The sequence below is a fragment of the Gymnoscopelus braueri genome (assembly GCF_963280865.1).
Source record: "Gymnoscopelus braueri genome assembly, chromosome: 10".
NCBI classification, from domain to species: Eukaryota; Metazoa; Chordata; class Actinopteri; order Myctophiformes; family Myctophidae; genus Gymnoscopelus; species Gymnoscopelus braueri.
The window spans coordinates 39,315,994-39,334,476 of record NC_137611.1 but is presented as its reverse complement, the minus strand read 5'-3'; the positions used below and the strand labels follow the sequence as shown (position 1 = coordinate 39,334,476).

The following is an 18,483-nucleotide window of genomic DNA, read 5'->3' as shown; positions in this document are numbered from 1 at the left end:
AAGACCGCGGGAACGCATCGCTGTCAGTTTAAGACTTCTTTGGCTATTCAAAAATAGCAGATATACAGGCTCATAGTGCGGCACCGAGTGCCGCACGATGAGCTTGTAGATCTGCAATTTTTTTTTTAATCATGGACATTTTTTGCAAATCTTTGAATATATATATATATATATATATATATATATATATATATTTTTTTTTTTTTTAAGCGAACATTTTTAACTCCGATCTGGAGGTCCCTGGAACAACATACTTTGAGATGGGGGTCAAATACATATCATTTTGGGGTCCTTGACATGGAAACGTTGGAGCACCACTGATATAGCAACAAACTGTTAGGATTTATCTCAAAATGTTTTGTTCCAGGGACCCACAGAAGCAAAGATTTGAGTTACAAATGTTGGCTTTAAAAAAAATAATCTATATATTCAAAGATGTGCAAAAATGTTCACGTTTTTTTTTAAATAGCAGATCTACAAGCTTACTATTACTACTATGAGCTTGTATATTTTGCTATTTTTGTATAGCCAAATAAAACTAAAATGACACAGATGCTTTCCCGGTCTTAATGGGTTAAGGGACGGAAGTGTCTGAAAATGATGCTTTATGCAACAGCAGCCTTTTCTTATCATTTAATATCTCTTGGCTTTTTCTATATAATATAATATTTTGTTTGTTTGTTTTTCGAGAAAAATAGAAGGTGCGGCAATCATTCACTTGGATTTTCATTATGCACACATTTGATTGCTTCTTTGTTTTCAATCCTCCAACCCATTGATTTGCTAAGCATTCCCAAACATAATCACATGACTGCTATGAATCCATTCACTGAAACCACTGATCCAATTTCAATCCATTAGTCGTCTATTCAGCCTCATCGCAAGTATTTGCTATTCAACCTAAGAGCTGGCAAATGAGACAATGGGACGGTTCCATTATGCAACACTGTAATTCAATTTATTTTTTTCTCCATTCCCTCTGTGTTTGTCTTCATAAATATCTGACACTCAGATATGACAAATCGAGTGGGACGGGTTGCCGTCTCTCTCTCTGAATGCCATTCCTCCGTGCACTGATAGGAATGGGGCTTCTTAAATGCAGTGGTGGATAGTAATTATAACCTAAGTACATTTACTTGAGTGCTAGTACATTTTTGCTTTATTTTTTTAATTACATTTCATTTCTGCTTTATGAATTAAGCAGTTAAGCCCTCTTTCAAATATAATGAAAATAGCAGACCTATAAGCTTACAACGCAGCACGATGTAACTCCTTGTGAGATCTGCTATTTTCACTATTATTGCTTATTTTTTTCTGGAAAATATTAAAACATTGCAGTACAGCAATTCATTGATTTGAAAAGGAAATTGCACTTTGTTATTAAGTGTCTTAAAAGCATGTACTTTTGAATACTTAAAGGACAACATATCATTTAATGCTCATTATAATATAGTATAATTTTTTTCTACTTGGTCTGTGTCTCAGAGGAGGGCTGTGATTAGTTCAGAAACCTGCCTACCAGTGACATCATCAATGGGGATTACAAGCTAATATAAACTGCTTTATCTTACTGCATGCTATAATTGAAACCATTGTTCTCACATTATTTTAAAAATAACGAAATAAAAATGAAAATCTTGGAATTACCAACCTTGCCTACCAATGATGTCACCGGTAGGCGGGTTCCTGAACTGTTCACAGCCCTTCTCTGAGACAGAGTGAGTAGACAGAAATGTTGCCATATTGTAATGAGCATCAGGGAGGACCAATTGAATGAAAATGGGTGAAGTGGTCCTTTAAGATTTTTTTAAAAACCAAGGACTCCAGTACTTTAACTCAAGTACACATTTGAACGCAACTTTCACTAGTAGTTGAGTCATATTTGACCAGGAATATCTACACTGTACTTTGACTCAAGTACTGTACTTTGTCCACCACTGGTTAAATGTTCCACGGTGCCGTTACTGTGAGAATTCAACACGCTGATTTCCTGTCAGACACCTTCAGTTCAAATGAATTATTGAGGGGACTGAACTCACACGACCTAACATGTCCTCTTTGTTTCTTCTGTTTCAGACTGCCTGGACTGCAGAGCGATGGACGCACGTACCCGCGCAGTACTGTGTTTCACTGTTCCAGCACACACACACACACACACACACACACACACACACACACACACACACACACACACACACACACACACACACACACACACACACACACACACACACACACACACACACAACACACAGCAAGCATTGTTGTGGACAGTCTAGTGTAAGGAAAACAAGAACAAAATGGGTCCGTGTCTGGCATGATGTTGATTGACCTCACTCTGTGGTACACAATGGTTGGAAGAACTGAATGGGAGCGTGTATGTGTCACTGTTTGTGTGTATGTGTGTGTCTGTATGTTTGTGTGTGTGCCTGTGTGTGTGTATGTAGGCGTGTGTATGTGTGTTTGTGTGTGCACAAGTGTATCGTTTGTGAGCGTGAATCTATTTTTATTTTTTTTCCTGTTCTGTCTGTATAGCTACCACTTGTAAAGTGTGATGAGTATGTGTCAAAGAGTTTGTAAGCTGTAACTTTCTGAGAACTGTTGTACTAAATGCACTCAATAAACACCTTGGAAAAACAAGTCTGTTGACCCGTCAACCGCGTGACTTACTGATAATCTGGTTTTTATTTACTGTGAGTTAAAGAGAGCCAAAAGTGCAGCACTATTATTGAGTAACGCGATATATGCTGTCAACAGTGAGCCTAATGCTTGGCTTGGTAATGGCTGAGGGAAATAACAGTGTTTGTCATGGCCGTCAGCCTCACAGCCGCAGTCTTAAGCTTTTTATATGCTCTATCGTACGGCGGTGTTGCTCGCCAAAAATAGCAGATCAATAAGCTCACAATGGTTTGCAATGGGACGCGTTGTGAGCTTGTAGATCTGCAAGCGACACAGTCGTGCGACAAAGTATATATCTCAGGCTTGCGAAGCCACCTGTCACTAATAAACAGGCTGTCACTCCAAATGCACATCCCAACGTCCCTAAGATAGGAGTCTTTCCAAGACAGAAATGACAATATTTTGAGTTGCGGAAATGTTCATCTCCCTCTGACTCCTCTCTGACTATAATGGCCATGCATGCATATACACACACACACACACACACACACACACACACACACACACACACACACACACACACACACACACACACACACACAAAACATTATACAGTAGTGTCTTTAATCTCTGGTAAAGCCTTTCAGAGCTCTTTATACATTAGAGAGTAGTAATGGTACAGCTAATGAGGTGAGGCTGAAGAAATGGGGACGAATCCAACTTTCAGCGTTGCTCTCACAACTGTTTATTGACCATAATTGATTGATAAAAGCACTACTTTTGCTGATAATAACAAAAGATGCCACTGTGCTGGGCCGAAATAGATAAGAAGCCAATAAAACGAAGCAATTATAGTTTTTTCAGAAAGTGGCTCCATCGTCAGATCTTGACCTTTCAAGAATCGAGAGAATCAAGAGGGTTTTATTTGTCCCTCGCTCATACAGATATAAACAGACTGATGGACACACGTTTTCACAGGCTAAGTTGATACCTCATACCTCAGTGGTTCTCAAACGCGTTTATTTCAAGGTATGCATTGATTAGACCACAATCCCCCATAATAACGTCTATGTTTGTAAAGATCCATTTGGTTTCCGAACTATCATTCAGCTGGAGATCCCCTGGCACGCCCTCAAGGACCCCCTGGGGGTCCCAGGACCCCACATTGAGAACCACTCACTGCCTTTATGATGCCACTGCATCAATCTTCCAATGCCTTCGCCCACTCGTTTTTCCCAGCTTTGCATCTTGATGAACATCTGAAGGATCCTGGGAGAGGAAGCGGTGGGGGGGGGGGGGGGCTTTGCATCTGGCCCCCCTGCTGGTGGAGGTCAGGACTGAGGGTGGGAAAGCTGATGCCAGATCCAGTGCCAGTGGATCTCTATCTGATTACCTTCCTTAACCTATTAAGACCGGGAACGCATCTCTGTCATTTTAGATTTCTTTGGCTATTCAAAAATAGCTCATAAAGCGCGGCACTATGAGCTTGTAGATCTGCTATTTTTGAAAAATCATGAAAGTTTGTGCAAATATTTGATTATAATTTTTTTAAGCGGACACGTGTAACTCAAAGCTTTGCTTCTGGGGGTGCCTGGAACTAAATATTTGACAAAATGTTCGCTTTAAAAAATATATATATTCCAAGATTTGCACAAATGTTCACGATTTTTCAAAAATAGCAGATCTGCAAGCTCATAACTCGGTGCCGCGCTGTGAGCTTGTATATCTGCTATTTTTCAATAGCCAAAGAAATCTTAAAATAACACAAATGATGCTTTCCCGGTCTTAAAGGGTTAATCACGCATCCCGTCGCATAATGCTGCACATTTCTCACGGCAAGAGGCCTCATTGCCAGGGAGACGTCTGGCAAGGTCACATGGGTGGCTTAATTGCTCTTGTAGACCCCTCCACTAATAGTCAATTAAAACAGGAGGTAATGGCCATTCATGTGGGTAATGTTCTGTATGGTATCGGTTTCCAAAAACCTTTTAATTGATACTGTTTGTTACTTTAATAGCCCCGCAATTAGGAGATAGGGAGAGACAGGGACGCATGTACCCGCCGCGAGGAATTGCAGTGCATTAGACGCGCCTGGATACCTGCCATATGTGTATGCGCGTGTGAACGCGTCCCGTGCACCTGGAATACCTGCACATAGGTTTGTGTGTCCGCTTGTAAGAGAGAGAGAGAGAGACCGAGAGAGAGAGAGAGATGCATGCAAACAGACAGAGGAGACCTAGAACTATAAGGGAGTCTCTGGGTTCTGTTGCAGCACTGAGCTCAATCCATACCAGGGCGTCTCTCGCTGATGAGGGATTCGATGCTCTCTCTGCTCTGTACCCCCGCGTTAACCCATGCAATCCGAGAATGTGTCATTACCATTATTTTATACTTTGGGCTATTCAAAAATAGCAGATATACAAGCTCGTAGCGCGACACCGAGTGCCGCGCTACGAGCTTGTAGATCTGCAATTTTTTTGAAAAATTTAGCAAATTTGTGCAAATCTTTGAATATATATATATTTTTAAAGCGAACATTTGTAACTCAAATCTTTGCTGGAAAAAAAAAAGTTTTGAGATCGGTCGGCGGCCAAATACATATAATTTTGGGTGTTCCTTGACATGGAAAAAGTTTGAGAACCATTGATATTATAGCGACATGTGTTTTTCAGAAGCCCGTCAGGATTTAGAAGACATTTGTAGACGCGTTCCCGGCTCGAATGGGTTAAAGTCACAGGAAGTTTGAAAAGTGACTTCTCAGCAGCAAATCTTTGCCTTAATCAATATTCTCCGAGCAATCACCTGCGAGGAGGGGGATTGGCCGCTCAGCGGGGGGGACTCCTGCAGTGAAAGAGGCAGAGAGAGAGGAGAGAACCGGAGAAAAAGCAATCCCTCCAGCAGGGCAGATCATCAGAGAGCAGTGAAACTTGGAAGGAATATTGAGAGGCGGGCAGCGGAGGGGAACATGGTGGACTTAAACCACAGGACAAAGACAATGGTTCAGAGAGTTCACCGAGAAATAGGAGAAGGAAAACATGGGTCACACACTAAGCCCTGTTCTCTCTCTGTGTGTGTGTGTGTGTGTGTGTGTGTGTGTGTGTGTGTGTGTGTGTGTGTGTGTGTGTCAACTACCCATCCCCCTAAAAGTGCAATGTAGAAGTATGCCAAGATGTAACCTCAAAGGCAGGGGTATAAACACAAGTGTGTGTGTGTGTGTGTGTGTGTGTGTGTGTGTGTGTGTGTGTGTGTGTGTGTGTGTGTGTGTGTGTGTGTGTGTGTGTGTGTGTGTGTGTGCACACGCACATGTGTGCATGCAGTGGTGTTTCTGGCCATCCCGACGCCCTAACTTTATATATATATATATATATATATATATATATATATATATATATATATATATATATATATATATATATATATACATATATACATATAACAGCATTGTAGATTAGTAGGCGATATTCACTTAAACTCCTCATGTTTAAGCCTAACAGAATTATATATTTATGGACTATATATATAAATTGTATATATTTTTGGACGACTAGTGCATTTAATTTGTCGGCAATCCCCCTAAAAGTGCAATGTAGAAGTATGCCAAGATGTAACCTCAGGCAGGGGTATAAACACGTGTGTGTGTGTGTGTGTGTGTGTGTGTGTGTGTGTGTGTGTGTGTGTGTGTGTGTGTGTGTGTGTGTGTGTGTGTGTGTGTGTGTGTGTGTGTGTGTGTGTGTGTGTGTGTGTGTGTGTGTGTGTGTGTGTGTGTGTGCGTGCGTGCGTGCGCGCGCGCGCGTGCGTGCGTGCGTGCGTGCGCACGCACATGTGTGCATGCAGTGGTGTTTCTGGCCATCCCGACGCCCTAACTTTATATATATATATATATATACATATACATACACATACATTATACATATAACAGCATTGTAGATTAGTAGGCGATATTCACTTAAACTCTTCATGTTTAAGCCTAACAGAATTATATATTTATGGACTATATATATAAATTGTATATATTTTTGGACGACTTGTGCATTTAATTTGTCGGCAATACTTTGCTACGCTTTCTCCCTGGATCTATTTATTGCGGCCATGTTTCCTTTCTTGCTTATTATACATTTGACTTCCTCGTATGATTCCGGGGAGACATCAAATTTCTCTTTTGGGTCTTGAGTCAAGACCGAGGATCCCGGGGAGACATCAAATTTCTCTTTTGGGTCTTAAGTCCCAAGACTCAAGACCCAAAAGAGAAATTTGATGTCTCCCCGGGATCCTCGGTCTTGACTCAAGACTCTTTTGGGTCTTGAGTCTTGGCCCTAAATGTAATTCCTGGGAACGCCACTGTTCCATGAGCTGATGCATACTTTAAAATGTTGTTCTTACTGTGGACATGTTTGCCTGAAATGTTTCATAGTTTTAGAAATATACACCTTTAAAAGTTCAGAAATGTATAATGGAGGTCGATGGAGCATTTTGGCACCTAAAAAAAACTAAAAAAAACTTTAACCTAGAAAATCTCAATGCATGCTTGAGATAAAAAAAAAAAACATTCGTAGTTTTGGAAATATTTAACTTTAAGCGCCCAATGCATTGTCAATGCGGCAATGGACATTTAAAGGGAAACAAGTACAAACTTTGGCAGGCTACTAAGGTCAGGGGATAGTATAATCTGAGATTCAATTCCAATTTACTTCTGAAACATTTATTTGACTGATTTTCCTTTCAGAACCCAAATAAAACATTGCTTCATTTTTCAAATAGTCACTTCCAATTGAAGCTCAGATTATACTAAGATCCCATAGGCACTTTGAGGTCAGGGGATCTTAGTATCCTACATACTTACACCTAGTAACCCCATTCATACTTTAAGATGTTCATCTTACTATGGACATGTTTGCCTGAAAAGGAATCTTTGAAATGTTTAATAGTTTTAGAATTGTATTCCTTTAAAAGTTCAGAGATTTATAATGGAGGTCGATGGACGATTTTGGGACCTCAAAAAAACACTTTCACCTAGAAACTCCATTCACAGTTCAACATTTCCACCTTACTGTGGACATGCATGCTTGAGATTTTTTTCTTTGAAATCATTGTAGTTTTGGAGATATTTAACTTTAAGCGCCCAATGCATTGTCAATGCGGCAATGGACATTTAAAGGGAAACAAGTACAAACTTTGGCAGGCTACTAATCCTTGAAATATTAATCCACTCTGCCGACTAATACACCATGACATAGGAGTATGTGCTAAAGATGTAATCACAGGTCATCACAGGGCTATCTGCTTGATATATTATAATAAAAGTGCATTCAGGTATTATGAATCAATGAATTGAGTGCTAACATTTAATGTAAACATACACAACAGGACAAAGGTGAAACAGTAAGCACAGCGCTGCAGGGAATCGAACCCTGTTCCCAGCAGAAACCAGGAGTACTGACTACCAGTGCTTTTTTGCCATGTTGACACCATTGTCCATACTTGCATGGAAATGTATGAAAATATATGAATAACCTGGCTTTATCAACACAGCTCTCCTTCGGTGTTTACTGATTGACCTGTAATCACACTAGACTATAAAATAGCACAGTGATTCTCAGACTGGGGTCCGGGGACCCCCAGGGGTCCCCAGACTTTATATATATATTTTAAATATAGCTATAGCCATCATACATCAGCTATTTGAAAATAGCTTATCTACAAGCTTGTTGATCAGCTATGTTCAACAAATCAGACCCTTAAACTAAGCTAAACACTCTAAGGAGCATGATATAGTGATCAGTGAGTATATTTATGAATCATTACATTTGTCTAACATGGACTGTTGTTAGCTTTAAGCCCAAACTGCAGACAGCCCAGGGGCCTGTTCCTCAAAAGGTGAATTAGAGCTAAAGCCTGGCTTTAACCCCTATCCTGGCTTAATTTAGCCAGTATTAGGGCTGAATCGGATCCTGGAAAGCTGAATTATCTTGAAGATTAGTTTAGCCAGTTCACCCTGGCTAAGTTTAGCCATGACCCGATTCCACGAAAGAGAATTTAAGCAAGCCTACCTTAGTTACCATGGCAATTTAGCTGTGAAGTTAGCCTGGTCAGGAGCAGGCTAACAGCCAAGCTTACTTAATCCAGTGCCTTGTTCTTCAAGTTTTTCCACAGTTAATTCAAAACATGTGTTTGTATATGGACTCATTTTAATGACCCTGCATTTAAATAAAATGAAATAAATACAATAAGATATAATCAAATTAATTATATTACTGAAATAGTGTGTGACCATGAATCATAATCATAATTGTTTCACAATGACTCATGTGATATGTAATTGTCACTCTGTTATAGTTAACACTATAGTTCATATTGTTGTTAGATGTTTGATAATATATTACCTTTTTTTTTAAATATTATAAAAAATGTCTGACACATACATACATATATATATATATATATATATGTATATATATATATATATGTATATATATATATATATGTGTATATATATATATATATATATATATATATATATATATATATATATATATATATATATATATATATATATATATATATATATATATATATATATATATATAAAAATTATTAGTTATGGGTTTAAAGGAGCCTCTTTGTAAGTCAATGAGGAGCATATTTTAAATTATCAATTTCTAGTCAATCTGGAGTTACATCATGATGGCAAGGTAACTACACAACCCAAACCTCTACCAAAGTGGTCTTGCAAATGTGGAGTTATTTATTGCGTGTCTCGTCCCGTCCCGTCCCCCCCGCTCATCCCGTCACGGCCCCCGTCGCGGTCAACCCCCCGTCCCCCCCCCGTCCCCCCCGTCCCGTCCCGTCCCGTCCCGTCCCGTGCGGTCCGGTGGCGGTGTACTGCGACGGGGGCCGCAACGGGACGGAACGGGGGGGACGGTGGGGTTGACCGCGACGGGATGAGCGGGGGACGGGGGACGGGACGAGACACGCAATAACCCCACATTTGCAAGACCACTTTGGTCTTTTTGGGTTGTGTAGTTACCTTGCCATCATGATGTAACTCCAAAGATGGACAAGAAATAAAAAATAATTTCTCCATTATTGACTTACAAAGAGGCTCCTTTAAACCCGTAACTAATAATTTATATATATATTTAAATATATGTATATATATATATATATATATATATATATATATATATATATATATATATATATATATATATATATATATATATATATATATATATGTATGTATGTATGTATGTGTATTTTTATAATATTAAAACAAAAATTGTAATATATTATAAAACATCTAACAGCAATATGAACTATAGTGTCAACTATAACAGAGTGACAATTACATATCACATGAGTCATTGTGAAACAATTATGATTATGATTCATGGTCACACACTATTTCAGTAATATAATTAATTTGATTATATCTTATTGTATTTATTTCATTTTATTTGAATGCAGGGTCATTAAAATGAGTCCATATACAAACACATGTTTTGAATTAACTGTGGAAAACTTGAAGAACAAGGCACTGTATTAAGTAAGCTTGGCTTTTCTGCTCCTGACCAGGCTAACTTCACAGCTAAATTGCCATGGTAACTAAGGTAGGCTTGCTTAAATTCTCTTTCATGGAATCGGGTCATGGCTAAACTTAGCCAGGGTGAACTGGCTAAACTAATCTTCAAGATAATTCAGCTTTCTAGGAACCGATTCAGCCCTAATTCTGGCTAAATTAAGCCAGGATAGGGGTTAAAGCCAGGCTTTAGCTCTAATTCACCTTTTGAGGAACAGGCCCCAGTACACAATTATACAATCCCAGATCGATCTAAAAACAAATCCACTGTATTCACCAACTCACCAGGTTATTTGAGCATAAAATTGTTTGCTTTACCATGTTATAAACTGCCTCACAGAGCCTTTAAACACTTATTTAAATAGACGATGTTAACATGCTAAATTTCGTTAATAGCATGGTCCTCCCTTGATCAAAGCTGACCTGAACTGGTGAAAAATGAGCTCATTCAGATGTTACAGTTTCACACAAATTGCTCAGAAATCCGGGGTTTAAGTGTTTTTCAAACTGCTCAAAATTGCGGACAATCTAAGGGCGGAGCTTACTGGTCAAAGTGATAGATGTGTTCCTCATGAGTCAAGGCACATGTGTAAGCAAGTTTCATGGCTGTCGGCCAAACGAGGCATGACTTTTGTCTGTTTAAAGTTTGCATTTTCAAAAAATTGCTATAGCACCCCCTTTGACCAATTGGAGTAAGATTGGTTTCAGTGATGTTTGGGATGACCCTCTACATTACTGCAAAGTTTCAAACAAATGTGAGTCTGCATGTATGTGTTAGGGGTAGACGAATAATTTTCATAAAACTGCAATATTAATTGGCCCATAAAAGCTTAATGTTCTCACTTAGAAAAAATCCCTGCCATGTTTTTGTCAGCATAGGTCCAAAGTACATGTGTAGACAGTTTCGTGCAGATTGCTCAAAAATCCCAAGAGGAGTTTTTTTTAACTGCTTTTCATATCATTCAAAATGGTGGGAGATCTAAAGGTCAGAGGTCAAAAGTCAGAGTGTGAAAGTTGTTTGGCATGAGGAGACGCATGTGTGTATCGACGTTTCATGGCTGTAGGTCAAACAGGGCATGAGTTGTACCTGTTCAAAGTTGGAATTTTCAATTGAGTGCTACAGCGCCACCCTTTGGCCAATGGTTGTGAGTTTCGTGCCTTGGCCGTTTGGCATAGCCCTCTACCATATTGCCGATTTTCGTAAAAAGTGACCACACGGTTAGGCCAGGACATAAAAAACGGCGGAAGAATAGTGAAAGCCAAGAGATGCAAAGAGGCTTCGAGCCTATAGGCCTCGAACCCTCAATGAAGGTGTAGTGCAGTCAGTATCATGACAATATCATGTGCAGTATCACAACACATCACAGGGACGAAGCACACAGCAGGCAGCAGCAGCTGATTGCAAAGTTTGTTAGCAGCTTGTTTTTAAAGTTTAAGTAGGTTTTAGTGGATTACGTTTTAGTTCCAGTTTTAGTCGTAAGTTTCTGTATGGCCATCTTATCAGGGTGGTTGTTACGATCTGGATTACTGAAGCCGAGAGATCTGCTAGCCCCCGGTGTGACTTGTTGTTAGTCGTCTGGATCCGGGGAGCACGTTCACTGCAGAGCTGGCAATGCCGTGCTCATTCTGCCGCCTGGAACTTTTCCGCAGTGCCCAGTGGCGTAACTGAGGGGTAGCAAGTGATGCAGTGTGGGGGGGCCACCAGCAGGGGGGGCCCCGCCTGCACTGATACAAATATTTTTACAGCAAAAAAAAAGAAAAAGGTTGATTTATATTGGTCAAATAGAACCGAATTAGACCCGAATTAGACCCGAAATTTAGACCGAATTTAGACCCTCACAACGCGTCGCGCTGCGATGCGTTGTGAGCTTGTAGATCGGCTATTTTCTAATAGCCTACATATAAAATAGGGCTGAAGTGGTTAATGAATGTAAGTTGTCAAGGCGATGCGAAGCCGCATCTGTTATCTTTAAACGAGGCGGAGTTGAACTTCAAACTTTCATCAGCGTTGCCAGATGTTGTGAGAGAAATAAGCAACCAGGTCTAGGAAAACAAGCCCAAAAGAAGCAACTGGCACTTAGGCCATTATAAGCACTTTAATTAAACCGTTGTGAGCTTGTAGATCTGCTATATTAAAAAAAAATCTTGTAATAAAATGTGCAATATTTGGAAGATTTTTTAAACATTCTAACAACACAAATCTGCCTCCAGCTGGCACAAAACATTTTCAGATGGGGCTTATAGGGATAAATTAGCCTACATATTAACTTGGGGGTCCATGTCATAAAAATATTTGAGAACCACCGGTTAAAACAATTGAACAATTGTGAAACAAGCCCAAAAAAACGCGGTCCCCACAGCTACCAATATTTACAAGCAACTTTACAGAAAAATAAGCCCAAATTCGCTTATAATAAGCGGACATGGCAACGCTGTTTAGCACGGTTCAGCACGGTGACGTTAAAGTTGGATGCTGTTGGACGCAGCCTTCCAGAGTAATCATCACACCTGGTCATTCGCACTGGTTGTACGCACGTCTCTGTGATATACGAACCCCTTTGGGAATTGCACGTCCGTTTGTGACTACCAAAATACGACCGGCCTTTACGAACTTTATTTACCCCATATTTACGACCCTCGTTATGAATCGGGGCCATTGCTATTGACATTGGCAACATCAGCAGTGGTTTTGGCCTTGTTACCTTCAAAAAAAGATATTCCCTAAGGCCACAGTGCCCTTGATGCCCTGTCCACATTGCCCCAGTGTGCCAGCTGAATTCAACGTTTCCTCCTTTACTTCTATTCTGTCAATGAGGTTTTTAGACACCAGCGTCTTGTTGAGTTTTGAATTCTGATTTCTGATATTGAAAAATATGTATTTATTTTGCTGATAGTTATACTGTGCAGAAATTGACTACACCAAAGGCCAAATGGCCGTGTCCCCAAAATGATGAGATTCCAGGCCTATTAAGTACCATAGATAATAGGTAAGTACCATAGAAGGAACCATAGATAATAGGCAAGTACCATAGTGCTATAGATAACAGGTAAGTACCATAGTAAGTACCATAGATAATGGTAAGTACCATAGTAAGTACCATAGTAAGTACCATAGATATTAGGTAACTACCATAGTAAGTACCATTGATAATAGGTAAGTACCATAGTAAGCACCATAGATAATAGGTAACTACTATAGTAGGTACCATAGATAATAGGTAAGTACCATAGTAAGCACCATAGATGTAAAAAAAAAAGATTGTATGTTAGTTTTTACATAGTTATACTATGTAAAAAGGTCATACCCTTCTACAGTATAGTATGACGATAATAAACCATGTAAAAAAGTCATAGTCCATACTATGGTATGATGTTAAACCATGTCAAAAGGTCATACTATATCATAGTATGTATGCATGGTCAGTATCATGTCAGTTACTGACATGATACTGACATTTTACTGACTATGATACTGATACAATTTTTTTTTGCAGTTATAAAATATAAATTTTAACATCCTACAGTACATGACTGAGAAACCACCTATAGCCTGCCCTATTGTATAAGAATACAGTTTCTAATGTATAAACATTTTAAATTAGCACCCTTTCCTCTGTGGTTAAAGAATTGCAAACATCCTACCCCAAAAAAGAGGGAAAAAAAATGTAAGAAAACAAAAAAGAAAGAAAAAAAGAAGAAGAAAGAACACAGGATTGGGGGTGCAATTCGCATAATGCAACTGCCTAGGTTGCATATGCCTAGAAATGCCCCTGCGTGAGTGCGTGTGTAAATATTTACATATTATTTAATTTAAACGCATGCATAAAAACTGTATTGTCATCACGTTCTCTTTCTATAAAGCAAAAACAGCTGATCTACATGCTCACAATGTGTAGATGTGCTATTTTTGGTTTGGGAAGTTTGTGCGCGTTTGGAGTGACAGCTTGTTTATCATTATGTTTATTATTTATAATCTGTGTGTGCTCTGTAGAACAGACGGGTATACCAAGGCTTGTGCACGCCATAATGAGTCCTTGTCTTGTGATACGGTCTAAGGTCTATACAATCTCAGAGCTTACAGAGAGGGCCCCAGTAAGCTGTGTGTTTATTTAATAAACATTGACTTTGGTAACACCCATCTGCTTTTCAGTGGCTGAGGAAGACTATGGGTGGAGGGCTGCAAAAGAGCCATGTGTCTTTAAATACAATACTTGAGTAAATGTACTTGGTTACTTTCCACCACTGTTCAAGCGACAGACAGACAGGCAGGCAGGCAGGCAGGCAGGCAGGCAGGCAGGCAGGCAGGCAGGCAGGCAGGCAGGCAGGCAGGGAGGCAGGCAGGCAGGCAGGCAGGCAGGCAGGCAGGCAGGCAGGCAGGCAGGCAGGCAGGCAGGCAGGCAGACAAAGATCCAGGGGTCTCAAAGTCAAAGACTGGAAAAGGCAAATTAGCACATTCGTTGGCTTAAACGTGCTGCAAGTGTTAAATAGCTCTACTGTATATTCTGATAGTAGTCGTTGATATCAGGTGTTTGTTCAGTAACAGGGGTCTCCCCTTCTCTCCAGCTCATTAGTAAACAGAACATACATTTTCAGGTCGGGACACTAATTTGATCCTGTCAGGAGAGAGAACTCATACAGGATACAAGTGAAATCGGAAGTGATGAAACAAAAACAAAAACATTAGCAGACAAATTTGGAACTGTAACCACTGATAAATGGGTTCTATCTCTTGATTGGATTAAATTGGTGTCACACCTGAAATGTATTTTCAGTTTATTAAAGATCTGGAGAGATGGAGAGACTTCTGTTACTGAACAAACACTTTGTTGTATGTCAATTGTCTACATACCTGCCCATACCGTCTGACCGTAATCTGTTCTTTCTTGTTTCTTCATGTGCAATTTTGATGTACAGAACTCTTGAACCACACAACATACAAAGACAAATGAACCCAGTTTTTCATAGCAGCATAGTATCAAATTTAGGACTGAAAACTGTTGGATAAAGGAATAATATATTAAAATGTATTAAAATGTATTATAACAGCTTCACCATACTAAGCAGATTAATTACACGAGAAATTGTGCATTTGGTGTGCTTGACAGGGTGCTTTTTCTAAGCAAAAGAAGCTATTGATTTTGCGTCATTGGTTCATTAAAACAATGATTACTATCACAATATAGAGTTTTAACGTTTTACCAAAATAGCTTTTGTTTTAACCCAAAAATATCACTTTACAGCATCTTCAATAAGATTTTATCCTCCATACAGTAAAATCCTCAGTGTTAAATTAACTCTAATAATGTAAAAATTGACCCAAATGGACCTGTAAGATATATTATTGAACACTACATTGTATGCTTGCTGATCACTTGTTTATTAATCTCCAAATGAAAGATGATGATTTATTTATTTATTTTCAATTATGTTTTACCCCTCAAAAAGATGTCAAGCCATGGGTTGTTGATTCTTTCGTGTGTGTGTGTGTGTGTGTGTGTGTGTGTGTGTGTGTGTGTGTGTGTGTGCGTGTGCGTGGCATCGTAGACTTTGCATTTTGTCCTGTTTGGTAATTAAGTTATTGATGAACCCCAGTGAATTTGGTGAACCAGGAAAATGCGCCTTCCCTTAATCAAGGTGAGCGATGCAGGCTTTGCAAAGCATCTGTCTTAATGGTAGAATACGCTTTTTTTTTTCTTTTGTGTATAGGAAGAGAAATCCAGCTCCTGGGTCAAATGAGATTTTGTGTCTCAGAGGAGTTCATCAAATTTAATTATGATACATATAATTACCAAAAGCAATCTTCTGTGTGGTAGGAATAATCATTTCAGAGAGATGTAGGCACCTGCAGGGGTAAGGCGTAATTTAGAGGCAGTCTAGAGTGACAGAAGGGTATGTGTGTGTGCGTGTGTGTGTGTGCGTGTGTGTGTGTGTGTGTGTGTGTGTGTGTGTGTGTGTGTGTGTGTGTGTGTGTGTGTGTGTGTGTGTGTGTGTGTGTGTGTGTGGGGGGGGGGGGGGGGGGGGTCTGCAGAAAAAAAGTTGAACTAGGCAATTGCTGCGTTCTCTGCAGGGGAAAGAAATGGCCATTACGGTGTCATTTCTCTTATTCACAAGCTAAGAAATTAGACTCCCCAACAACTCGTAACATCGTTCTCCCACAATCAGGTCATTAAAGGACTAAATGGACCTATCTGACAAGGACATGGCTTTGTTTGGCTTCTACTGGCCATGGTCGTGCCTATATATGGGTGTATTGGGTTTGTTATCGTTATGTCTGAGTCATAATGACACGGCCGTGTCCAAACATTTTCCATGTATTCAAATGGAGCAGTGTCATATAGTATTATAATTCATATTTCTACATCCAGCATTTATGAATGATTAATGTTAATTAAAACAAAAATCCAATTAAAGATCCTATAAGATTTTGGAAAATGTTTGGACACGGCCGTGTCATTATGACTCAGACATAACGATAACAAACCCATATACACTACACCCATATATAGGCAGGACCATGGCCACGTCGCTATGACTCAGACATAACCATAAACAAACTTGTAGTGATGTGTGATTGTTTAAAACATTCTTAACCCTTAAAATCAATTCATGAAAATCATTGTTTTATTTGATGGCATTGCTGCCCTGGCATTTAGCCTTTGTGCCCTCAAGAAGTTGACAACACCAATGGCCAAGTGGGCTTGCCCCTAAAACGATGAAATTCCAGTTCTGAGTAAAACTATTGTATCATGATCCAGGAGCACAAGTTGTTACCTAATTTTAATTCCAGGTTATGTTAGATCACTTTAGGATATTGACTGATTTAGCAGATATGAAATTATTATTACAAAGTATAGCTGCATGCCCCACTTTTATGTCCCATATCATGTGTAATCACGCTACTATTGGGGGTGAGGCATAAAAGGCGATAGCCCTTGTTGCTACTGGAGAAGCGTACAGTATTATTCCGATTTTTCATATTATTTTGGCTATGATTGGCAATGATTGTATTCCAAGGTTTGCAGGATCGGGGCCAATTTTACAAAAAGGACAACAATCATGAATGCAGGATCCAATCTATCCCAAATTTGAAACACACATTGAGGGGCCTCTAAAAAAACACACAAAGCCCAAAGGGAATTCACTTCCACCCATACGGGGCACCACAAATGCTACTCTGTGTCTCTGTTTGTTGCAGAAACATGACCACAAACGCAAAAAGTTGCACCATCTGTTGTGCAAACCTGAAGGCTGCACCCCACCACGACTGACACATCACTTATAGGCAGTGGTGGAAATGGCCTGGATTCGCTTTGGGAACCCTTGCTCGCGCGTGCATGTGTGACCTCGCGCGCGTGCGGTTAATTTCGCGGATTTGGGTACTTTATATTGTTTTTTTTGTTACTTTATTTATTTATTTATTTCTACTTTAATTCGGGTTTAGGGTTAGGGTTAGGGTTAGGTTAGGGTTATGTTGTTTAATTCTTATTTTTTCGATTGGGTGCCCCTGATTACTCAATAAAAATACCTTAAAATTATACTCGAGTACAGTACTTGAGTACATGTACTTAGTTACTTTCCACCACTCACTCTCACTGTCAGCGTTAGATTAAAATTATTTACTCACCTTCTGCAAAGATTGTCTTGGTTTCAGAGAGCAGAGCATGGTGGTAAATATGAACTTTTGCCCCAAACTTTAAGTCTTTATATTCCATATGTCCACGTCCGTGTGTTGCTGTTGTTTACCTTTTACTCAAGCCAACATGGAGTGTGTGAGAAGAACGTAGGAACGTAGTCAAGCAAGCGGCCACAGAAGTCTGTTTCCTTTCAAAGCGATGTGCATTTCAAAATAAGAGGTTTTTTAAATCTATACTTGAAATGTGTTATAATTCAACACACGTTTTATTTTGAAATACTACTGGAAATAGAAGTAGCCAGGTAGCCTAGTTGAAACTACTTCACACGCTATTTTTTACACACCCACGGCTCAGCCCTGGCTGGAGTGATGCATTCAAGTGCCGTAAGACTTATGGACGATTTAGGAAAACAGTGCTAAACCTCATAAGCGATTATAGGCATCCCAAAGTGGTGAAGACCTGCGCTCTGAGGATTGCACTTTTCCAGTTAGACTCTGTGTCTTGCTTAAAGACGGGGTGCCGTGATTTTCAGTGATTCCCCCCCCTCCTAAAACATAATCATCAGGTATTATGGTTATACTAGTAGGAAGATTTTTTTCAAAAAAGTGTACAGAAAGTGTTAAAATTATGTTTTTATGTGGACATGCCTCCAGT

At 39.5% G+C, this 18,483-nt stretch overlaps 1 protein-coding gene across 1 annotated transcript in view; it reads left to right on the top strand.

Annotated features, from left to right (window-relative positions):
* Positions 1–2,634, top strand: part of LOC308092785 (ephrin type-B receptor 1-like) — a 251,743-nt gene extending 249,109 nt beyond the window's left edge. The window contains exon 16 of the mRNA XM_080438885.1: positions 2,077–2,634. The gene's annotated coding sequence lies outside the window, so the exon portion shown is untranslated. The remainder of the gene's footprint in view (positions 1–2,076) is intronic.
* Positions 2,635–18,483: the final 15,849 nt, after the last annotated feature.